The 27,090-nt window shown below is 35.5% G+C and overlaps 1 long non-coding RNA gene across 1 annotated transcript; it reads right to left on the bottom strand.

Moving 5' to 3' along the window:
- LOC126818695 (uncharacterized) lies at window positions 1–25,879 on the bottom strand. Its single transcript, XR_007679315.2, has 9 exons — window positions 25,649–25,879; window positions 8,321–8,404; window positions 7,719–7,767; window positions 5,562–5,614; window positions 4,557–4,631; window positions 4,099–4,167; window positions 2,141–2,266; window positions 839–925; window positions 1–231 (listed from the first exon to the last, which is right to left on the bottom strand). It is a non-coding gene; the product is annotated as an uncharacterized LOC126818695 (long non-coding RNA).
- Between the last annotated feature and the right edge of the window lie 1,211 nt (window positions 25,880–27,090).

The raw sequence follows: 27,090 nt of genomic DNA on the forward strand, positions 1-27,090 counted from the left end.
AAAAAAACGATGCGGAGAATTTAACATTCGATTAATAGATCTAGCTTTAAAATGAGAATACGTCGATGTCAATCAAAATCTGCCTTCTCTACTCGGTCCACTTCCTCCCGGCCCCGGCCCCCTCCCTTTATCCAAAGCCGATGGTTCCGCGGTACCATTATGCGGCGACACTCGACCTGTTGTTCTTGAAACTTTTTCTAGTACTAAACATGATGTAATCATACTGGCAATCTATAATATAAAATTAACAATGTCTAGGAATCGGGATCATTAATATTGCATGTTACTCTTACAAAGGTTGGGGTTCGGAGTATTGAAATCGCTCGAAATGCGAGTTAAAGAACACGCACATATTTTAAGAATGTGGTTTATTTTATTGGCCATAATTTTCACTCTTAGCAAACGAAAAAGTCACACACTTAAAATATTTTAGTTGATTTTTTTCCGAAATAAGCTCCCAGGAATTATAAAACTATATGAAAACCATTCTTGGGCGCACAAGACACAATTTATTGGGCGTAAGCTTCGGGACGGGTCAAAAACACTGAAGTTCGAGGGCATAGGCAATTGTATTAAGCAGAGCATTTCCTCAGACGAAACGGTTGTACTTTGGTATCGCAGTTAGTGTTCAGCAGACCATTTGCTCAGAAGAAACGGTTGCACGTTGGGTATCGCAGACTTTAGTGTTCTGCATAACATTTGCTCAAACAAAAATGGTTGCACATTGTCTATCGTAATCTCTGCTTCCAGCAGGTCATTTGAGGCGTATTGTTTTTGTTCCCAGAAAGCAGAAGCATCACTATAACGTTAGGTTTATAGGGATGAAAATCGATATTACCTGTACTAAAGAAACAATAGCTAATGTTGACGCCCAGATTGGTGTGTTACTGTTTATCCAGGCTTCTATTTTAGTCCAACAGCCATCCTAAAAAAAATAACATAATCAAAAATTAAGAAAAGTAATAATAGACTGTGTAGAAAGTATAAAGTTTGTTAAATGTCTAAAACACCGACTCAGACAAAATGGGTAACAAAGCTGCGACATACGAAAGTTACGCTGTCTGTCTACCTTATCTCATGAGAACAGACACGACACTGGTTGACCGACATTTTAATTCCTTAATCGACGATTTTAGTCGAAACACCAACTATGCTTTGACAATTTAAGCAATCCGATTTCTTAAAACGTACTATAATTTTTAACTCGAATCTTGAATGTGAATCTAGATTTGAATTCTTGCGATCAATTATCGGTTACAAAAACGACAACGGCAAGGACTGTAAAAGATGCCATCCCTCACTAGTGAATGCCAATCTTGAAAAATTTCACGCCGGGATTTGAACCCCAGGGCACAGCAATATTATACTATATTCAAAAATCTCCAGTCAGTTGCATGTTTGATATCGCTAGCTTTTTATATGCAACAAACATGACTATGGGATATGTTTTTGTTACCTCTATCGTTAGCGGTACCATGTCCCTAACTTAAGCCTTTTCTACCACGTTTATTGTGCAATCTTGCTAATGATCTTGCTTACGCCATGCATTGTGCTATGAGGGAAATTTTGCTCGGACAGCAAAAGAATCGCACGTGTTCTTTTACGTGAACGCCAAGGTGTATACGGGACCAAACTGTTCCTTGTCATGACCTCCGTCCAGCACTACTGACAAGGCGAAACCGCACTGGAAAATTCCTGAGAACTTTCTCGGCCAACATCGGGACCGAACCCCGGATCTTCTGGTGGGTGAAATAGCGCCTTATTCACCGTGCCACCGCGGTTCCCACTTGAGACTGGAAATGAAATGAAATGAAATGGGGTTTAACGTCCTACTGATCTGCTCCTAGGTACTGGGCTAATGAAGACGGACATACGCCATACAGTGTGCTATGAGGGAAATTTTGCCCGGACAGCGGCACTATCGCCTACTCTTATATCGAATTCCAACTGCCAAGGGATCTTTTACGTGCATTCCAATGTATACACGGGACCTCAGTTTTTCGTCTCATCCGAAGGACTAGACAGCTGTCCTTGTCAGGCCATCCGTTCTGCACCACTGACAAGGGGAAACCACGTCGGAAAATCCCGATGAACTTTCTCGGCCACTTGAGACAGGAAATGAGTATTATAATGTTTTTACCTTGAATACAGTTTGTTCTGATTTAGTTGTTATTGTACCGGGTATACTCGTCTGAAAACAACTGTCTGGTAATTGTTCTAATGTAACTGAATATTCATTTGAATCATTATAACCACAACACCGTAGCTGAAAAAAACAAATAATCATCTTTAGTTCTTACATCTTATAAATATGGGCCTCCACACAACACAATACAGACTATTTCGGCACATTTTATTTGCTTGCGAGTAGGGATATATACCAAATGGCTATTTTTATGGACCAATAAAGAACCGCCATTTTTACATGAAATCTAGTACGTTTATCTTTTAACCTTTATCGAAAATTCTGACTGACCAGTTGAAACATGAACGTCATAAATACGAGGGCCTACGATGGACGAAGCTAGAAAGAATTTAGTACTTTTAGTCAAACCTATACTGCCAATTTTACTGGTCATTCAAAACGACTCCTGACTTACTTAATCCCTGGCTAATCTACTCGATGATGCCATCTTGCAATCTATGTGAGTAACTACACAAGAATAATATGGTGTTTAAAAATGATCACGTTTTCGTCATTTGCGTTTGTGGATTGCCCAATCTGATCAAAATACAGATCTTTATTTCGTTTCGTTTTTTTATACTTTCGATGGCCTACACTACAAGTGTAGTAAAGACAAGTAAAACGAAATTTTGAACTATAAAAACGAAATGAAATAGGATCTTTGTTTTAACCAGATTGTTGATTGCATCCTTTGTTGTGAGTTTGTTTTCAAGGGACTGTACTGTGCAGTGGACGCCTACGTGGATCCATTTCCTTGCATGTTTATCAATCGCATTATCCATGTGTGATATGGTTTTTCATTTAGTTTGTCTTCTAGCGGTTTATTTTTCCATGTGTAGTGCGATTCTCCTTCACTTACTATTAGAAACACATTAAATAAAGTAATGTTATAATCTCTATATTGTGTGGCTAGTATCAGTGTTATAATCTCTATATTGTGCGTCAGTGTTATAATCTCTGTTGTGCGGCTAGTATCGGTGTTACAATCTCTATATTGTGCGGTTAGTATCAGCGTTGCCGTCCCTATATTGTGCTGTAAGTATCAGTGTTACAGTCTCCATATTGTGCGGTTAGTATAAGTGTTACAATCTCTATATTGTGTGGTTAGTACCAGTGTTACAATCTCTATATTGTGCGGTTAGTATCAGTGTTACAATCTCTATATTGTGCGGTTAGTATAAGTGTTACAATCTCTAAATTGTACGGTTAGTATCAGTGTTACAATTGCTATATTGTGCGGTAAATATCGGTGTTACAATCTCTAAATTGTGCGGTTAGTATCAGTGTCACAATCTGTATATTGTGTGGTTAGTGTCAGTGTTGTCATTTCTATATTGCGCGGTTAGTGTCGGTGTTACAATATCTATATTGTGCGGTTAGTATCAGTGTTTTCATTTCTATATTGTGCGGTTAGTATCGGTGTTACAATCTCTATATTGTGCGGTTAGCATCAGTGTTGCCATCTCTATATTGTGCGGTAAGTATCCGTGTTATAATTTCTATATTCTGCGGTAAGTATCAGTGTTACAGTCTCCATATTGTGCGGTTAGTATAAGTGTTACAATCTCTATATTGTGAGGTTAGTATAAGTGTTACAATCTCTATATTGTGCGGTTAGTATAAGTGTTACAATCTCTATATTGTGCGGTTAGTATAAGTGTTACAATCTCTATATTGTGCGGTTAGTATAAGTGTTACAATCTCTATATTGTGCGGTTAGTATAAGTGTTACAATCTCTATATTGTGTGGTTAGTATCAGTGTTACAATCTTCTCTATATTGTGTGGTTAGTATCCGTGTTGTCATTTCTATATTGTGCGGTTAGTATCGGTGATAGAATCTCTATATTGTGCGGTTAGTATCAGTGTTACAATCTTTATATTATGTGGTAGGTATCAGTATATCTCACTAACTTCTGTTTGTATTAATCCCCTGGTTTCCTGGTTAAATTCTCTCCACCCAGAAGCTGTATACTTTGGGATCTGAAAAGATTATCAAAAATGTGTTAAGTCGCGCTATTATCAAGTTTTTAGATTGTCAAACTATTTTGATAAAGTGGGTCCTCGGTCTCTAAAATCATATATCAAATCAATTTGATTATTCATTTGCCAACATTTGGTGGAGGATGCGAAATCGGGTTAGTTTTAGGAATCCTCATAACTCTCCATAACGACGTTATTCCCAGAAAATGGCACATATCAAAAACTGTAAATGTGGCTTTCTTATCCATTCATTGTGACAATGTGATTTTTTTGTGAAATTAACTAGAAAAGATTGAAGATCACAAAAAAAGTAGCCTAAGTTTGAAACTTGTTTATGTATTATAATGGAATTTGTACCTATTAAAGATGACATAAAATTAACAATCTACCTGATCTTTTTGAACATATGCAGCTAAAATAGTACAAACTTCTAGAAAAAACAAGGCTGTGATAAAACTAATATACTGAAAAAAAGGCACATATTAAACATAAACAAACATAAATTTCCTCTCTGTATTATGGTAGAAGTAGATATAAAAACTTCTTAAAGCGAGAATTTCAAATTTTCTAAGAAAGTCAAAACCTAATTATTTCTATGTCTTTTGCTCAATAGGTTATCAAATCACTATTATACGATTATGGGCATTATTTCCCACCCTTAAAAATCTATGACACAGGAAATAACAACACAATTACCTCCCCTGTTTTGCTATTGACAACATGGGGCAGCCATTTTCCAACGTTGGAATTTGAAGTTAAAAATGATATTTTTGCCAATTTCTCAGCTGGCAATAGCGAATTATAGGATTAATAGGATTATTCTTTAACAAGGTAGGACTGTTTATGGATACCATCTATTTTAAGACTTTATTTTAATACATTTTAAAAATATAACTTGAAAATTTGCAATTGCAACTTTAAATACCAAAGTAATACTTTTATATGCCAGTTTTAAAGTGGCATTTTAACTGTAGCCAAAAAAGTAAATGTTATTAATTTTGAATAGCGTCGTCACAATAAATTCAAGCAGTGGTCTTTTAGAGTAAGTCATATTTCACGTGGTAGCTAAACATCTTGAAAAGCACTTACCAATTTGTACGACTCGATGTTAACATAGGTTTCCGAATTTGTCTTAAATTTTGCATACAATCTAATTTAAATACATAGAACACAATTGTATGGAACACCATTACTGAGCGACGTTTCGTGCCGTCCAGTAACAAACAGTAATGGTATTCCATAGAATTGTGTCCTTGGTATTTTCAGTTCAATTAATAAATGTCATTAAAATAAATTAATTCAAAAATGTTTCGTGTTAACAGGTAAACTTTTTTATTTACCAAAGAATGATTGTCAGATTTTTTTTGCCTTTAAAATGATATAAACATACTAACTGTTTTTAAGAGACAGGGACTTTCAGTACAACCACCAATACAACCAAATAGACCTTTAACAAACATAGAAAAATCATGGTTTAATATTTCAAATAGATTAAAACTAACCAGATGTGCTTAGAATTTCTTGGCTACCACATCTCATGTGGATGCACTTTTATTGTTATACTATTATACAAACTGACTGTGGGCATTACTGCTCATACGAAACTTATGTTGTCAGGGGCGTACATAACGATTTTGTTTGGGGGGGGGGGGGGTGTTTAGCCAAAATACGACCGACTGATGCACATACCCCCAGTACGAGTGACGCAGTCAGGAGCCGCGCACCACAGGTACGAGTTTTCTAGAGGCCATGTGCAGAGCGGGTCTAGAAGCTGGGAAAAGGGGGTGAGGTAGGGGTAGTTCCAAATCTAGGGTGCCATCCACAAACCCACCCCACAATGAATATCAACAAAATACTGGCTATAACATTAAGCGTCCTAGTAGAACATAGACAGTATTGTATAATTATATAGTTGTTCGCCGATCGTTGTCTCGCCGGAAAGCAGTTTTATTTAAGTTGACATAAAGGTTATGTCATATATGATGATTGTGCCTATAACACTGAGTACCCTGAGAAAATTTTGGAAAATTTGAGACAATATCGTAGCACTTTAGGTCATTGCTGGGAGAAAGTCTTATGGGCGAGAGGACCAGAAATGTGAGCCATTGGGACATAATCTCGAGATCTGCCCGTCAATTCGCCTGTTTTGCAAGAGTTGACATAACATTTGTATAGTCTGACGCCCCACGACCCACACATCAGTATAATTGGGCAGTTCACTATAACCGTGAATATGATGGTGCTGAGACAGTATAAGAAAACAGGAATAGAAGAATAATGTTATAACGGAATCGAGCGCCGCAGGCGCGAAAAAATTTCAGATATGTAATCGAGCTTTTAATTTTTCGGGACTGGGCCTGGAAATTTTAGTCATTGTCATGGCAAATGAAACCAAATTCTCGCTAACGAGAGGATAAGAAATGAGACAGAATCTTGTGGCCTATCTGTCAATTTCGCCTGTTTTGTAATTGGTTGTTTACCTCATTAATTCATTTAGTCTTAGACCGACTGCGGTGAGTACTTTTTTTGAGACCGACTATTTTTTTGCCATTGGGGAAAAACATTTCATAGAACAACATACTCACAACAGAATATGAGTGACAAACATTTTTTCAAACATGACAAGCAGACATGGTTATTTTATACTATAGTTTTGTGTGACGTATGCAATTAGGCTCACGGATTCACACAAATACATAGTATTTGGGATCTATTCTGGCATTGTTTTTTTACCTCATTAATTCATTGAGTTGCATAATTTTGAGACCGACTGCAGTGACTGCACTTATTTTGAGACCGACTATTTTTCTCCCTGGGTAAAATTTTGTTCATAGACAAACATACTCACAACAGAATAAGAGTGAAACACAACATTTTTTCAAACATGATAAATTGACAAGGTTATTTTATACTAAGTTTTGCGTGAGTAGCGTGACGTATGCAGTGAGCACTTATTTTGATACCGACTGCTCTTATTTTGCGACCGACAGCACTGATTTTCCGACCGACTATTTTTCTTCCTGGGGGGGGGGGGGGGTGTACCACCCCCCCCCACACACACACACACACACATTTACGCCCCTGTATGTTGTCTACAATTAGCTCAGCTTCAGAACAGAGCCGACATTTTAATTCATACATTGACGATTTAGTATAAAACACCAAGCATGCTCGATAATTGAACATGTTTATTTAGTCTTCGTTTGTATGAAAAGTGTAAAATGGACTAGAATCGCATAACAAAATAGTCGCTAAATTTCCATCATGGCGGCCATTCAGGGCAGAGGTCTATTCTCAAAGTAAGTATTTTTCTGTGTGCAGAATATCTACTGCTGTGGTAATGTAATCTGGGTCCAAACCAGTGTTCCAAACATACCGTGCTGCAACTTTGGATTTTGTCTGTCCATCTCTCCGATTAATCGTGTAGTATGTACAGTGAACACCCAGGTTACCTCAGATAAGATCTGGAGCTTTAAAAAGTCGGTGGACAGATTCTATACCCCCCCCCCCCCGCCTCATTTGTTAGTATAAAAACTGTTGACATTACTTACCAATGATAAAAACAAGAATACCCAGGGATATTAGAGTGTATGTAAAAATCTAAAATATATAAGACATAAGATATTAAAATATATATCATATCACAAATGGGGGGGGGGGGCAGTGACATCAAATTTGACATTATTAATAGAGGAAATATGAAATATAATATTCTGTATATAATTAGATCAATGTATGCATCATGATTTAGTCAAGATAATCTGCTCAAGTTGGCAGTTGACTCTATTGGTAGCCATTGCACTGATATTATTTTTTGTCAAGTAGAGTCTACTTCTGATATCCAAATCGAAACTATCGTTCCAATAAGCTATGGGTGGTGGGATGTGTCATGCACGAAATATGATATGCTTCCAGTTTTTACAACATCTAATACCACTTCTCATTTATTCCGAAGTTAACATAGCTAACCATCACTCCTCGACGGTGGTCAGATCTAAATATTAAGGCCAACTGCAGATTTCGTCAATGTGTATTTAGGGTTAGGATAAGAATTGGGGGAGCGCTTGCCCTGTTGACATTCCGTGACCTTTCACCAAATCAGCAATTGGCCTTAATATTTAGACCTTATCCCTCAATCGGTATCTATACTTACGAAAGTTCCGGACAAAAAATTACTAACAGACGGATTGGTTGCCAACAGCCATGATACAAAGGCCACGACAGCTAAACCAATAGCCTGTAATAAAAGTTATTATTCAGTAAATAACGGTACAAATCATTGGGTTTATTTTAAGTAAACATTTTTAATTCTTTATGCAAAGGTCAACCGGAAGTATATAACCCGGTTTTATACACACACGACTGTATTTAAAATGATATCATTATTTGATTCTCTTCCTCATAAATAATGTGTATGTGTATGAAAAATCCAAAAGTATTTTTTAAATGTTGAACATTACGCAAGCTGTGCTTGATATGCATTGGGCGAACTGGTACATTTTTATCCCATCGTCATAAAAAATTGCTTTTAAAGTTTGCTTAAAGGAGCTAAATAGTTAATATTTGGGAGCTAGAAATTGCCACAAATGGGTCGTAATGCATATAATAATGTAATATGAATGTATATAAACTGATTTACATTCTATCGTTTCTGTTTTTACTGTAATTTCTAATCAGTTGTGTTCGACGAAATACACAAGAAGTCTCAATCGAATAGCAATCTCTAGCGTCTGGTTATTCCAGTCTACATCGATAGTATCATGTTCTCCAGATAAGAATATGGGTCACCGTTGACATGACTTGTTACAAATGGCCCTGAAACGCATTATGGTACACGATTCGTGTACCAATGGTAAAATATTTATTTTATCTTAGGTATTGGATATCAAAAGCCCATCTTTTCCCGGAAAGATCACAGCATCAATGTTGATTTAAATTGACAAATAATTTGTGTTTTCAATGTCGAAGACTTTGGATGATACAGAGTTAGAGACTTAGCTACTTTAAATTTGATGTGTAATGTCTAATCATCGCCATATTCCCGAAGCAGTGGTAACAAACATTTGCTCATTAATCACTGTAAATTAATAGTACAAAATAGAACAAAATACAAATTCTAACTGCAATATTTAAAAAGTAAGTCATATAAATTAGCATTTTTACACGTTTAAATAGCAAGTGTGGCATAGTAAGTAATGGCATTCACTGATGTAAGCATGGTTTAATAAAAGAGTTAGAATTATATTAGAATTATGTTCGTGCAAGAAACCAAGTCAAGCCGTTACCAAGTCAAACCGCGACATGTTCCACGAGAAAGTATGTTTTCAAGAGAAGATAACTAATCAGAAACGTAACTTAACCATAATAAATATAGCAATGATTAATGAGTTGATAATAAACATAACCATTGCTTCCGGAATATGTTTGTCATAAACTTGTCCATATATAGTTTGGCTATTTAACGGTTTATTAATATGATACCATAAATAATAATATGGCGTGTACACGATGTGGAGGCTATAATAATAGATATCTTACAAATGATTAGCTTTGTTAATGAATTATTAATTAGGTAAATTATCATTTATCCTATGATCCGGGTCAAAGGTATATTTTTGGTTAAGGCTTTGTGTTCATTCGTTAATATTCTGGAAAATAACAGTTCACAACTTAATAAATGTCCAAAAACGACTCAACTGTCAGATTAATACGGCGCTAACAAGTTAAATATCTTGTTTCGACGAGAAGAAAAACTGAAGAAGGGCTGTAGTGCTACAGAGCAAATATAAAAAAAAACTCTTCCACCTTTTGTCATATTTGTTAGTAATAAATACCGTATTCACGATTGCAACTCTAATACACACAAAATATTCTGAACCGATTGTATCAGACATTATATACAGATAAAACTTCAGATTCTGACCAGCGCTCAGATTAGTGGTATTGCAAGTACAGTGAACATCCGGTTTACCTTAGCCTGAGGGAAGGTATAATGTTGAACGCAGATGCAAAACGCGAGGTTCGAGATTTCAACCTCAACGATTACAGAACAATAAAAGTCGAACAGTGTATGTTAAACATGATTCTTGTATTTTTTGTCAACGTGAAAATTTGTCTAAAATTTAGGTATGGGCGATAATCTAGATATTTATAATTTTGAGAAATTGGGCGAGATGTGCCTGTTCCTGGTTTTTCACGGTATCGAAGTATTATAATATGTGGGCAATCCTCTGTATTGTCTTGTTTCTTAAATTCTGATACATCTTAAATCTTTAAGAACTTTTTTTCCGACCAATGTACACTAACACATTCGTGGTTTTCGTTGTGTCTTACAATATACTGACATTGTGAAGATTTATTTTCCTCATCGACCTACCCGTTGTAAGGCCCATATCGTTGATTGTTTTGAAAAACGATGTTTTTCCAAAACAACCAATCCATTGTCATTATTTATTACTCTGTCAGTTAACTTGAAGAGTAATGGTTTATAACATGGCAACAGATATATTTATCGTTGATTAAACAGCATCTGACTTATAGATGACAGAATCATTGATATATTATATCGCGTTTGTTTAGAGATTCTATGTGTTGTAAATTTAAAGAAGGTAAATTTGGCTGACCTCCAAGAGTAATTTTGTTTATATTGAATATTACGGATACTATGGCTGATATGTCTTGTGTGAACTGGGAGATTGAGAATTTCTCCATTACCGGAGATTATTGATATGTTGCACATTTTTTTCTGTGATGGAATTGATTATTTTCTTAATCAAACATTTTTCTTACGAGATTTTAATAAGCGATAATCCAAACGAAAAATCAAAACGTTAATCGAATAGTTCATCTTGAGGCTAGATTGAAATAAAGTGGGGTTTAATATCTTACTTTCCTGTACCAAACGATTAGTTCCCCCTTGTCAGTGGTGCAGTTCAGAGGGTCTAGCAAGGGACAACGTATAGTCGTCCTGTGTACACAATGGTTTGCACGTAAAAGATTCCTTGACAGCTGGGATTCCATATAAGAGTAGGCCGCTGTCCAGGTAAAATTTCCCTCAGAGCACACTGTATGGCGTATGTACGTCTCCATTAGCCCATTCGGGGTAAAACAGTAGGACGTTAAACACCATTTCATTTTCATTTTCGCCTAAAGATTAAACACTTGTCCTTGCCTTAACCCCCCCCCCCCCAATCTTGCACCACTGACAATGCGAAAGCAGACTGGAAAGCAACTTGCATCTTTTTTGATCAACTCCGGAATGGAACCAGGGGCTTCCTGGTTAGTGAGCTGTCATATCGATGTAGATTAAAATGAAAAGATGACAAAAGGTAATTTAAAACTTACTACAAGAAAACGTGTAATAATACAGACAAAATACTTACCCAAAACAGAAAATTAACGAAGATAAAAGAATAACGAACAATTCCTGTTAGTGCCATTGTTCCTGATGATAACGAGGAAGACTAACGTCAATATACATAAAATAACAAAAAATATCCACAAACATGTGACCTAGACGCATGCGCAAACAAAACACAATGTTTTAGAAAATTCCTTCATATCCGACATGTCACAACATTGCACGAACATGGCATCGATGAGATATTCCAATTAGGGGGATATAAATTAGGGAGTAGAAGCTCTAGTTATCTGCCTTGTTTTACCCCATACCCTGATTGATTTGAGACGTTCACAAAACTAATAAAGTCTGTTTTCGTATTCGAACCACACCAAGAAAAATATTGAACATATTAGACGTTCAGTTTCCTCTACGCTCTTCATTTGCCGTCTTGATTTATAACTATTTGTTCGTCTATATCATAACATTTGTACGTCTCTCGCTTTAATCCATGACATTGTTGAATAGACCCATATCTCTTCAAGGTTTTATCCAAGTCCAGATTAAATACTAACCTGAATATCGTTGATTTACTGTCAATCAACCAGTAGAAGAAAGGCGCTAACAACATTTAAATATAAGGCGGATATTATTCTAACTACGATCTCATTATGTCAAGTCACACAATGGCGGATTTGTTCTTTATAGTCAATATATTGTCAAATTTAATCAAATTACTTCATTTGTTAAAGTGAAAGATATTTTCTCGACGAAAATTACCAGTAAGCCATTAAAGGAGCTAAATCGCCAATATTTGGGACCTAGAAATTGACACAAGTGGGTCGCAACTCATATAATACTGTAACATCACCTCGGTGGAAGCGGACGTAAAACACAACTAACAACTAACTAACTAAGTATATAAACTGATTTACATTCAATCGTTTCCGTTTTTACTCTAATTTCAAATCAGTTATGTTCCGTGAAATAAGCCAGCAGTCTCAATCGAGTGCAAATTCCTAGCGTCTGGTTATTCCAGTCTACATACGCCGTTTGGTTTGCTGCAATATGTCTAGCCTCGTTCCTCTAGTCTCTTGTTAGAACTGGGGCTGAAACGCATTATGGTACACGATTCGTGTACCAATGGTAAAATATTTATTTTGTCTTAAATATTGGATATCTTTTTCCGGTAAGATCAAAGCATCAATGTTGTTTTAAATTGACAAATAATTCGTGTTTTAAATGTTGAAGATTTTGGATGATATTGAGTTAGAGACTTAGCTACTTTAAGACCAAGACCGATTCGGTTATTTGAAATAGTTGGAAGGGTGGAGATTTAGCTTGCTTTAATTCAAAGGCTCACATTTAGTTTAGTAATGTCAGCAACGTCAATTTTTTTATTAAAGATGCATTATGTAAGAGCTAAATCTGTCTAATGCAGATCTTTCGTTTGGCCTCAAATGTTATATAGGCTAAATCATTAATTAGACATTAAATAATTTATTCACATACCAAGACCATAATGAACTTTCTAGACCATCGGATGATTTTGAATTTGAATGGATTTAAACATGATTTAATTCAAATGCATAATCGAGATTTTGTTTATTATCGTAACAAAGATAGCAATGGTAATTATGGAGACTGCACCGTTCTTCAAACGACCACAACTCTGCTCAGAATGAAGTTATTTGACTGCAATTTTCAACATATTCCATTTTCGTTATCTTTTTTTAACTTTTAAAGAAAGAATGGCCAGCTCTACATCGAAATCTTTACATAATGCATCTTTAAAACCGCTTATCGTCACTTTGGCGATTTTGAACAATAATATGGGGAACTTTGAATCTATGTAAGATATTTATTAGTTCGCTCTTTTCAGCATTTGCTAAGATTTGGTAAATTGGAAATTTCGCAAAACGCGGCAACATAAACAAACAAAAGGTGTTAGGTAAAATATGATTGAATCCAAGTCGGATTCTTTTCACTGGGTAGAAAACTTAATACTTATTCTATATTCTGGCATGTGGAAGTTATAGTATTTATATTGACTTCCTGTTTCATGAGGAATATATTGAACAGAAATGAAATGAATGGGGTTTTAAATCAAACTTTTATGCATCCACTTTGCTAATGAAGACGGGCAATGTGATGTAGTGTGCTAGGAGGGAAATCTTGCCTGCACAGCGGCACTAACACCTACTCTTATTTTAATTCCAACCGTCAAGAGTTATTTTACATCCACGTCAACGTGTACACGGGGTCTTGGGTTTTTATACTATCCGAACCACTAGATACACCGTTTCTTGCCAGAACCCCCGTCCTGCATCACTCACAAAGGGGAAACCGAGTTGGAAAATCCCTGGGATCGAACCCCGGATCTTAAGGTTAGTGAGCCATTGCCTTAGTCACCATGGCTATATACACATAATTAAAAAATATATTAACGGATTAGACATCAAACTAATCTTATCTAATTAATAATTCCTGGTTCATATCGCTAAAATCTGGGTTTAATTTTAAATAGATTGAAAATTATAAATTAAATAAGGCACGTGTGAAGCTTTTAAAGTAGCAGTGAATCTATGTAATGTTTAAACTCCGGTACATTCATAGTGTCTATCGTTCGGACAAATATTGTGCGAAAATCCATTTGTATTGCTAGTTCAATATCCAACACTCTTAATTATTTTATTGTAAAATGTCTTTCTTCATGGACCATATCATTCTAATTCGTCGTCATGATTCATGTTTGTTTATAATAATGCTCGAATAATTATTGGATTTATTTCTTACTTGACTTGGCGAAATTTACTGGATAATCAACCACATAAAAAACGCATGGGCAAGGGAACTAGGAAGTTCTGGGTGACCGAGACTAATACGTTAAATATTGCCGAATAGCGTACAAGATCTCTCGATAACGGTTCTTACTATAAAAAACATTTATTTTGGTCGACAACTAATTATTGATGAATTTGTTTTTGAGAAATGTATAAGTTTGTAAGATTCAATAACTTATATATGGTTATAATATAGTATAACTCTATGAAAAGACTGGACGTTTTTTGTTTTCATGAATTATTAATAATATTGCTACTTTAAGGTCTCGCTTCTTAAGGTCTCGACTTAATGACTCTGATATTTGAGAAGTGAAAGGTATGAACGGCAAAGATAAGCCTTATTATCGTCCGAAAAATACCGTTACGTGGGTGACGGATGTTATATCTCAGGAAATGCCAATTTGTGTCTGTGTGTGTGTATGGGATGAAGGGGGTGGGGGTATTTTTTATAATCTAAAAAAAAAGATTATGCGAATTATTGAATTCAGAATGTCAATTTAACAGTGCATAAATAAAGACCAGCGGTACTAAAGAGAGCATGGAATAAACACATACAAGGACACACAAAGCCACCTTAAAACTATCAAATCAGCTTCGGCACAGTCTAGACTGGACACAGAGTATACCAATTTTCTCCATTTCCATAATCCTGCGAACACGTTCATCGTCCCTAATTAATCTTTTTATTATCAGATAATGCGGGCGGGGGGGGGGGGGGTCGAGCGGCCAGGGAACTAGACTTTCGAATCGTCCATTCGTGTCCACATTATCTGCACAGCCTGCACAGAAAAGAACCCTCTGGGAAATCAAAGAAGAGTAATCGTAAACGCCGCTGTCCAGTAAGACATTAAATCTCATTTCATTTCATAATATCCGTTAAATTGTACAAAAATAACGTAGTTTTCCTTTGGTCGGATCAAAGTTACAAACTTTCACTCTATTTTTACGATTTGTTATGATTTAGTAAGATTTAGCTAATCAGAACACATTGTTACGTCACACAGAATAAAACCGTGGGAAAATTATATGTTTATTTTTATAGTTATTGTCCTCATTCATTCATTTTTAGCGGGTCAAACACTACAAAGTATAATTCAGCGATTGTGATTCATCATGGTTAAAAGGGTGTATTTTACACCGTAGTCCATTTTCTAGAAGAAAATAAAGCTATATGCATATGATTACACAATCCTTTAAAGTAGCCATATTGTTATTCAATTTAAAAAAACAAAAAAACCTAAAAACTACGTCCAGTCTTTGCATGGTCATCCACAACTTATTGGTTCTTACAAAACTCTACATTTTCCAAATAAACATTCGAAAAAAACCTTCAAATTTTAGAATAGCAGTTGGTAACCAAAATAACGTTTGTTTAAAAAGATAAATAATTATCTTTACTCGGAAATATACCAAGGACCAGAGCTTAAAGTTGCAATTTCATATTTCTAAGTTATATTTTTAAAATTTATTAAAAGAAAGCCTTAAAATCGATGGTATCTATAAATAGTCCTACCTTGTTAAAGAATAATCCTATTAATCCTATAATTCACTAATGCCAGTTGAGAAATTGGCAAAAATATCATTTTCATCGACAAATTCAAACGTTTGAAGTTAGCTACTCCATGGTGGAGAATAGAAAATAAGGGAGGTAATTGTGTTATTATTTCCGGTGTAAATGAGTTTTAAGTGTGAGAATGACACCTATGATCGTATAATAGTGAGTTGACAACCTATTAAGCAAAAGACATAGAAATAATTATGTTTTGACTTTCTTAGAAAATATGAAATTGTAACTTTAAAATGTTAGAATTTCTAAATTGATATGCATATTTACCAATAAGTCTATGCAAGCAAAAAAAAAAAACTAAAACAACAAGCTTGTCATTAATTCACATTTAGGTAAGATTAGATAGCGGACCGACAGTCCTCGCTATAATAGTTGAAAAATTTCAGTCAAATTGCTTCACTCTGAACCGAGATAGTACCGATTCAATTTTAGGCTAGCCCCGAACGTCATTACTAACCGTGGCACGATAATAAACAAAGACTCGATTATCCAATTTTACATTAAATTATAAATCACAAAATGTATTCAAATCTATTAAATATCGTAGGCTAACGATGGCTTCGGGAGTTGATTATGACCTGGGTAAGTTAATGTCTAATTAATAGTTTAGATAACATTTCAGACCTACAGAAAGACCTGCAATAGACAGATTTAGCTCTTGCATAATGTATGTTTAATCGTACTAATTCCTAAAATGATATGCAATATTTACCAATTAGGTTTTTTTTTCGTTTTCGCTTGTATAGACATATTGGCACTTAAAAGGATTAGAATGACTATTAACATCTCGTCGACACTTTGCTTAAGTTATTTTAAGACTAACATGTGTTAACTGTTATCTATGATTGCGTGTGTAATCCAGACAGAGGGGATGCTGCTGGGAAATCAATCAAGTGAATACAGGACCTCGGTTTTACGTCCCATCGGAATGACTAGACACACTTTCCTTATCAACCCCAATGGTGCTATCCTTGACTTGTGACGAGTCATTCTGGTGGGAAAAACTGTCAAGTTCCCGTGTATACATATTGGCTGCAGATTCAAGATGCATTCCCACGAAATAATTTATAGGGCTGAAAAACACATGCGGCGCACAGGACAAACATGTAAGGCATCACTAACTGGCAACTTGTTGGCTTGTCGTCTTTCAGGTTGACGTAAGTCACAAAATCAGCGAAAGAGTTAAACTTACAGCAGAGTAAACAGAGAATAAACCAAGAATGTACATGGACAGCGAGAAACGACAAATACAAGCTATTATGGACACCCCCACCCCCTAATCAAGTCATTTGACTAACAAGAATGCTTAAAATGTTTTGAGAGGGATTTGGAGCAAACTATTGATAGATAAATTAGTTTGAATATGTTTTAGTTCAAATATGTCATCAAATCACACAGTTTGTATGGGCATGTATCTTTAAATCGTTAAACATCAAACAGTTGTCAATCGAAATATGAGCTGTTCTCCGGGAAAACTTTCCTCATATATAGCACGTCTTAAGAAAGGAAAGTCAAGACGTTGCGCCCCATTTGATTTCATTTTCAGAAAAGCTTTAGCCGAGGTAGTGCTGACAGTGAACGCCTTTTTTATTAATTATTTTATTGTATTTATCGAAAAATAAAGCGTTAAACTTCATTCCATTTCATTTCTATAGAAAATTAATCGTGTACCACAGCCGTATTACGAGAAGATTCTTTCGAATTTCAGTTCCCAGTTTTCATCCATGTATTGAAAATCTATACAATAAAACAAATAAATCAAAATAAAAGCAAAGTTCAGCTGGAAAGTGAAACTAGCATTATAATGTGTCTTATAATACATATTGAAAAAGAGCAGTCATAGCTTCCGTATTGGTGTTATTACCACCTTTCGGTTATTTCCGGAAGGGTATATCGGCTTTTTATACAAGGATCTCTCTTTACCACTCATCTACACAATCAGAAGTCAAGGTTACTAAATAGATTTTCCATAACCCTTTTTTCCCTCCCCCCTCACTCAATTTCATTTATTATTTGATTGGATATTTTATGAAAACAATTATCACCGATACTATATAAATGCTTAGATGTTAATATTTGTAATTTAGAAGTTAAAATGATTTTCTCTAGAGAAATCAGCTACTTCTTGTTATTATTTGGATTAATAGGTAGGATTCCACTCAATTATATCAATCAATTGTGGATTATTATATATTCTATTTTATTATAAATTATTTATTTATTTATTTATTTATTTATTTAGTTATATAAATGAGTTGTGAATTAGTATATGTTCTATTTTATTATAAATTATTTATTTATTTATTTAGTTATATAAATCAGTTGTGGATTATTATATATTCTATTTTATTATAATTTATTTATTTATTTATTTATTTATTTATTTATTTATTTATTTATTTATCTTTTTTATATATATATTTTTACTTTTTCATTTATTTATTCATTTATTTTACTCATAATATTTTTCTTATATTTTTTAATATTTTATTTAGCGAAATTTTATTCCAGAATAAGGAACATTTAATATTTTTATAACAGTATAATTTAAAAAGCTTTATCTTCGCCGTTACATAATAAAAAAAATAGCCTTGTCGTGATTTGACTAAAGAGTTTGATACAGACTGTTCTGATTTAGTGATTAGTCAAAAGCCGCAGGTCGTCATTTGCATTATCTAATTGTTCACAGCTTAATTCACCTTAAAAGAAAACTAAACCAAAATATCAATGGTAATTAATATCGGATTAAAAGAACCCGGTCAAAAGATGGCAATATATGGCTCGCTTATATCTATAGACTGCAGAATATGCAGAATCTTGTAAAAAATTTATTTCATCATATCTGTGTAAATATTGAAAGGAAATTGTAGATTAATATTATTTTAGATATGGAACTTTCACAATAATTTGTAAAACAGTAAAAATCCCTATGGTATTGTTATTGGCACTTACTTTTTGATAAAAGTAATAATGACCCAGGAATATGAATTATTAAATGATGACGAGTAGCTTTAGATATAATATATATTGGGGAAAATGATAGTGTCTCTAGAAAATGAATGAAATGGCCGTTTGAACAAAATTATTGATTAGGGTCGATACGATGTGCTGTTGCCTCAACCCATTAAATGTTTCACTTTTTTACTCGTGAAAGCGGAAATCGATTAGTTTCGTATTTTTATTTAATGACCAAACATGTCTTTCACATCTCGAAATTTAAAATATTACTATTTTTAAAGTTTGGTCCCAGAGGTCACAGGAAAGAAAAGCAGTTTCAGAAAGCCGAAACGGTATTCGATTTACCTTGTCTGCTCTATTCATAATATTGAACCGAATGAATATGATAAACAAAAGCGGTTTCAGCTAAAACTCATTTAAGTATTTCCTTCCTTCGTTTGTATGAGTAACTTGATAGCGACTATCTCTTACTACTTTACTTTCGGCAAGGTTATCTAGGTAACTACACTGTGTGGAGTTGTGGGGACTTCCGGTGAACTCAATACAGAAATTATATGTTAGTTCTTTCTGAAAAGGGTATAGCAGAGCTCGATGCGGGATTTACCTACAGGCTTGGCAGGCACAAGCCTAAAGCCTCGAGATCTATAAGGGGCCTTCAGTTAGATAGTACTTTTGACACTGTCATAAGCCTTTCTTATAGGTAGTCTTGGACACCAGTCACCATCCTCGGCTTTGTTCAATTGTGTTTAAAACATACTTTGATTCTCCTCTATTCGTAAGGTTCGGGATTGAGAGGAACCTGATAAGTGAAATATACTAGAGTTGCTCTTCATCTACATCCGACAGATAGTTGTACACGTCTTTCACCCCGAATTAATCAGTTTTATTCACAAATGTACTTGGGGTATATCCTTTAATTTAAACACAATTCTTTTGTATGCAATTAAGCACAGATATAGTTATTATTTCTTACTTAAAGTCACTGCCGTCGCCACTGTAAGCAATGCCGAGTATCGTGAATGAAGCACGTTATGCTTATTTTTTTTATTAAAACGCATAGTATCACTCTTCTTTGAAGCAAACCGGATTGTATTCTTTCTTAACTCTTAATTCGAGAATCACGACAATGTATGCTATCCCATTTAATCAGATTGAAAACATACTAATTCATTCATAAATTAAACGACTGTATTAAGGAAATGAAATGAAATTGAGTTTATCGTCCTACTTTAATAAGGAAGTTGTACCTAGTCCGGCATTCAAATGGGACAGAAGTATTGTGTTGATGAGACTTTAAACCCAATTGTAAGCGATGCAATTCGAGAATATCAGTTTAGAAATTATTTAAAACTTAAACAATGGCTTATACTCTGACAAGAACATCTGGTACACATTCTTATAATGTTTGAATTTGTATCTATTCTACACTTTAATAACATTTTTCAGCACTGGTTCATGTACACGATGTTAATGGCGATATAGATATAGATGAAATAGACAGGCAATTGAGTAATCCATGTGTACCGAATGGGAGGAGACGTAGAGATGTAGACCGAGAAATACTGGAAATATTAAATGCAACAAGCAAAGAAGTGTTTCTGGAGTTTAAAAGGGTGACAAATTATGTTCTATTGAATGTTAATGCACTAGCCCCCCCCCCCCCCCCATAAGCCTGATGTATGTCCACTCGTAAACTTTTGTATGATTTTGTACCAAAAACAACGAAATTGCTTTCTTGCTTTTTTTCATTTGGTTAACCGTTCATCCAATTCCTCTGTTTGATGACAGATGATGACAAGAAAACCACATGTTCCTGAAGCAACGACCGCGAGTTTTATAATATCTAGCAAAGATGTATAGGGTTTTCTATTGAAAATTGGGGAACCGTTTCCCATTTATCTGCACAAATAATTCAGACTAAAACAATATCTCCATTTTTACTTTTGCTAGGAAAATCATGGCTACTGCCGATTTGCAGAAAAATACACAGACTTAGCAGACATAGGTGTAAGGGAAGAATTACCAGTACGTACTGTAAGTAGATTTTTATTTTGTATACTATCCAAATAATTCTGGTTTATTGTGTTTCACATACTAGTATACGAAGAATCCAGAAATTGTAAATCCACTTGTACTGACTAGGATGTGTCCATTTTGGCATCGTGGGATTGTATGACTCTTTGTTTTATATTCCTGGTATAAAAGAGAAATGAAAGGAAATCGGGTTTAACGTCCTACTGTTCTGCTCCGAACTGGTCTAATGAAGACGGGCATACGCCATACAGTGTGCTATGAGGGAAAGTTTGCCCAGATAGCGGCGCTACAGCCAACTCTTATATCCAAAAGATCTTTTACGTGTACGCCAATGTGTATGCACGAGATCTTTCTCGACCAATGCAAGGATTCAACACGGGGACTCCAGGTTAGCGAACCAACGTCTTACTCACTAAGCCACTATGGCTCCGGTATAAAAGAGATATTCGGTAAAGCTAGTGGTTCATTGGACGGGGTATATGTAAAGGGATGTATACCCTAAACTTCAAAAGATGTCGGAGCCGTAGTATCTCATTGAGTATAAGACTGGCTCACTAGCTAGCCAAAAGGTCCCGGATTCAATCCCCGTATTGGCCGAGACAGGTATTTGGAATAGTCTATTCCCTTGTTAAGGAACGTGAAGAAAAGGCGTCTAGTAGTTCCGACGGTAAAAAAAAAGTCTGAGGTTTTACGTTGGTGTGCACGTAAAAGAACCTCTGAACGTTGGAATCCGATATAGAGTCGACAGAAACGCCGCTCTCCGGTTAAATTTACCTCTTGAAACACTTGGTGTCGTACGCCCGTCTTCATTATTCCGGCTGGTGCAGAAAAGTAGGACGTTAAACCCCATTTCATTTCAAAAGAATTCAATGTGTTTGTCTGTACTGTCCGAGAACACTGTATAATTTGAACCGTAATCTATAAACAAAACAAAAAAAATATATTTCTGTACTCCGGTATGTGTATACCATTACCATATCTTTCAAGAAATAAGTGGCTCATTAGTAAGGCGCCGACTATCTATATAAGACCAAGAAAATTCTTTGAGATTTTCCAGTGTGTGTCCTGTAGTCAGTGTTGCAGTGTGGGGGGCCTAGCAAGGAACAGTGTCTAGTCGTTCGGATCGTTCGTTCGTTTCTGAAGTTTTACGTCCACTTCCACCTGGGATGATATCGCAGACAAGTGCTTGGTCCAGCTTTTTTGGGTAAGACACAATGTCTTTGCGGGGAAGCGTTCAAGGTGAAATTCATCCAAAGGAGAAAGCTCCCGGTGTTAGAAATAAAAATGTCTGGCGCGCTCAGTCTGGCCCGCTTTGCCATACGTGTTACGATCTAATATAAGGCAGGTAGATTAGGTCTGACCGGGCTAAGCGTTGTCGTGCCGTTAGCCTTACGAACAAAATAAAAACGATCCCCACTGGGCACCCGACATCCCTGCGCGTAGGGACGTCCGACTAGCAGGAGCCCTCTGGATGATTACTTATGGATCCCGTCCGTTGGGTCTTGAGGTGTGTCGTTCGGATAGGGTGTGTACGTTAAAGAACCCTTGGCAATTGGAATTCGATGAAGATGTATGACACATGCCTGTCTTGATTAGTCCGGTTGGTACAATAAAGTAGGACGGTAAATTTTCATTTCTTTTCAAAATATACAGATTCATAACTAGCGTCTTTATTTTAGAGTTCATCCCAGCTCTGTGACGATTTGAAGTTTTACTATGCCTGGATGTTATGGATTAAGGAGGCTAAGCAGTTCATGGATACGGTGGAAGTCCCGTCGTTTAGCGTACCTGAATTTGATGATATGGTGAACTTTTTGCGCCAAGCTGTTTGCGAGTGTCCCCCTGGTGCATCGACACCACTGTTTCCCAACAGTACGTCATCAACCGATCCTGTCGATTATCTCGAACCCACGTGTTACGTTCTTGAAAAGTTTTCTCAATTTTCTACAAGTGCCTATGTATGTATAAGAAAGGGTCGGAAGGGAGATTCGAAACAAAAAACGACAATTGATAAACCAGACAATTCCGCATCAGTTGAAAGCCCACCCACAGGAACAGCCAATGGGAAAAGCGTAAAACGAGTGAATGGAAATAAAGGGAGGGGTCAAGGTCGAAAGAGAAACAAAAGAAAGAAGAATAGGAAAGTTGACCCAAACACCCCAGAGTCAACCAGGACAGATATTTCGAAAAGGCTACCCAAAGAATCAAATCCCGGAGAAGATATACATGTACATAGAGGAGAGGGAGAGAAACGGAGGGGTCATGGTCGAAAGAGAAACAGAAGAAAGAAGAATAAACCAGCCAGAAACTTAAGCCTTGACATCAACAACAATCCCATAGAAACCACAGAGTCAAAACAAATCATTAAGTCTGACAATACAGCACCCTGCGTAACCAAACCAGAAACTACGAAAGCAGAACGTCGTCAACGTAAGAAAGACGATGAAAATAGAAGAAATGATCAAAGGAGAAAGCGGAGAAGGAGAAAGAACAGGAAGGATAAACGGAATAAAAGGAAAAGAAAAAACAGGAGGAATAAACAGAGGAAGAATAAAAACAAGAATAGGGATCGGAGAAATAAAATAAAAAAAGATAGCAAGGAGGCGGAGAGACGGCTTTTTTTAGAAAGGAAGAGAAAAGAATCCAAATCGAGAATCGATTTTTTTTTCTTTTAAAACTTGTTTTCGTGACTCTTGTTTCATATAAAGTTGAAACCGGTTTCAGTATATGCTATGCATTATCGTCTATTAAATCATTTTTATCACGATATATTAATTTGATAGTGATATGATATCACTTCCTTTGAATTGTTTTGATGTGATAAAAATATTAAAGTAAATGCTATGCATAAATAATTTTAATTATAGCACTTTTTAAATTATATTTTTAAATGTCATTACGTATTATACGCACACATGTATATTGTCATCACCCCCTCACCGTCTCTCTGTCCGTCGGTACGCTAAACATCGTGACATTCAAGTGTAGATTACAGATTTATTTTTACTGGGAGAGCTAGTCAATGAAACACTCCTATCGAACTTGATACTCCAGCATCGATTTTTCGTAGTCAGTTACTGGCCTTTACAACTAAATGCCATAAAGAGACGTTCAGATTAGAGTTTTGGGCATCTGTTTTGACAAACTTGTAGGTATTGTTCGAGTTGTCTTTATATAAAAAATTTGAAATACTATTTGTTATCGGCGTCGAAACATTGTATGTTTATAAAAGCGTAACTGTTATTCCATAAATATTTTTAGTATGTTACTATTTGGCATATTTAGGACGGGATGAACGTACCCTTTCTGAAACACCGGATATTATGTTTCGCTGTATTTAATATTTATCTATTCAAAGCGTGACTGTCTTTATGATGAATTACCAACATATCGGTGGGCTTATCTCTTTCGTTTGCTGTCAACGGAAACTTATCTTTTTATATGTTAAGCACAAAATATATCAACAAATATTCCTTCCACATGAAGAAAGACAGCAAGTCACCCAAACATACATTTATATTATAGACATTTGAGAGCTAAGTAGTACATGTATAATTTATGTTGTAATTAAAAAGAAGATTAGAACAAGTTTGGACAGATGATCCCACGATGTCGATAAAAACGGGTAGAAATTAAAACATGAAAAACAAAATGATCGAGAATAATATGTTAAAATTACTGGATAATCGAATATTACTTATACCGTTGTATCTGTTGTCTCGGACACAATTACTCTGGGTTTAAAATGATACCTTGTTTTATACAGTTTTAAGTAATACGCTACCTGTATTGTGTTATTGTCCCTATAGGTGAATCGCGTTATCTCACACCTTAAAACTTCAGAATTCGTTTTTGAAGCCCCAAACCCTTGGGGATGAAAAATTACTGCAAAAGAACACATATGGTCGAGTTAACCAACCCAATAATTTTTTTTAATTTATATAAGGAATTCCATGGAACTGAACCAGCATATTTTCAGGTCAAGATAGCGAGATTCCACGGTATTGTTTGGTCTTGTGACCACCTTATAAATGTTTCATGTTTGTCTTTATTGCAACATATTTTAAGCTATCTGTAGAAGACATTAATTTTAAACATTTCCTGTAGTTTTTTTCATTTATTGTGTTAATTTTGTTTACTCTGCTACATTTAGTTTTATTTTCTTAAAAAAGAATTAAATTATTTATTTCATTTTTTAATAAAGCAATTTTTAAAATATATGAATGTATTATTCAATAAACTAAAACTTTAACTGTGTGGTATTGCTCAATTTGGGGAATATATTAATTCAATACTCCTCACAGTGATTCGTTTGATAAATCGACAGTCTTGTGGAGTCGTTTCATATAAAAAAGAAATTTTGCAGGATTTCGGTGAAGCTGTATATTTCCAGCTATAACTGTTTTTTGTTAGTGTGAACGTGTGTTGTTTAAAGAAACTACGAGAAAGGGGTGTTTTGTTTGGTGTGATGTATTGGAAGGAGGGGTATACTCTTTTACTCTATACAGTTGTTTGGAGACTTGACAATACTATGTCCCTTACCGTGGATCACAACCCTGATTCACAATTATCTTTTGGCCATTGCGATGATGTAAGTCGTTAAAACCTCAAAATGCCCAATGTGTCACCATCATCTGATACAAAAACTGAACGGGGCGGGGTGGTGGTGGAGGTAGTGGGGGGCTTATATAGTAAGACTAGTAATTATTCCCCCTGATTTTGTGATAAACAAGTACTTACGTTCGCCTGTGTTCCCGCAGTCTCAAATAATTGGTGGTCCTTATCCTGGTCAATTAACAAGTGTTATTTCCCTTTATATAACTATTCGTTATGTAGTCAACTTACGAGCAAACAAAAGCTATTAGCTATATTTGTCTGTAGCAATATTTATTGCTCAATATGGACGTCAACAGCTGTTATGTAACTATAAATAAACTAAATCAGACAGCTGGATCCTCAATCATGGTTGGATATTTTTTTTCCATGCACGTATAGGCCTGTTTATTGGATTGTAAATGCGGTGTTGCGTTGACAATAAATTGTGCACGTTATTAGTGTCAAGGTGACCTCTTCTTTATGATAAGATAGGCTATACATCACGTAGGTGTATAATATTGTGCTGCACTTTTATATGAAATTAATATTCGATTACGGGTCTCTGCACACCAGTAAGTGACAAGAAAATAGGGTAACACCCCAGACAGCGACATTAACCCTCTAACCTCAAACATGTATGGGTCTGTTTTTGACGTTGTAGGATTTTTAATTGATTTGCAATTTGTAGTCAAGCTTATTTTATTGGCGGTTTAAGAATTAATATTAGTTTTACGAATAAGTATTTAACATGAGGACTATCGATAATGCTAATATATGAGGTGGTATATGCTCACTTTTTATAGAACGAATGAATAAAATGTTGTTTAATGGCACGTCAACTCCAACATAGTTATAGTGCGCCCACTGACTCAGCTATGTAGTAGTAGTAGCAGTAGCATATTCCTGAAGCAATTTGCTTCCATTATAGCAGTGTTAAGTATGATTAGGTCTAATTAAACGAAACACTGCGAGGAGTATGTAGTAGTAGTAGTAGTAGTACTAGTAATAGTTGTACGGATTGTAGTGGTTCGGATGAGACGACAACCCGAGTTCCCTTGTGCATATTAATTGTGGGCATTTAAAAGAACTCTTGGCCGTTGTAATTCGACGAAGAGTAGCATACCTGTCTTAATAAGCCCGGTTCCGTGCAAGTGGCGGATTATCATGGCGTACCTGCGCCAGAGCCCCAAGGTTTATGGGCCCCTTAGAGTGTTGAATAAACAAAATTTATTTTAATAACTATTTAAATATGAACGGTGATCGAGTAAAAAAGAATTTCAACTAGACACGTAATAAACTAATTTACTGAACAACAATTTGATATTTGAAATACATAGCTAAACATTGGGCATACAGTGATTTGAGGGAAGCGGGGCTGGGCAAGCCCCCCCCCCCCCAAACACACACACCCTTCCCACCCCCATGCGTCTTAATCCGAAACTAGTTCGGGAAAAACAGTGGGACGTTAAACGTCATTCCCCTTTCATTGCATTTCAGTGTTTAGGCCCTTGGATTCATTGGAAATTGGAATGCTACTGGGACCCGAATTAATTTTTAATAAAACTACCTTCGTTTGTGTATCCCCT

The sequence above is a fragment of the Patella vulgata genome, chromosome 4 (genome assembly GCF_932274485.2).
Source record: "Patella vulgata chromosome 4, xgPatVulg1.2, whole genome shotgun sequence".
NCBI classification, from domain to species: Eukaryota; Metazoa; Mollusca; class Gastropoda; family Patellidae; genus Patella; species Patella vulgata.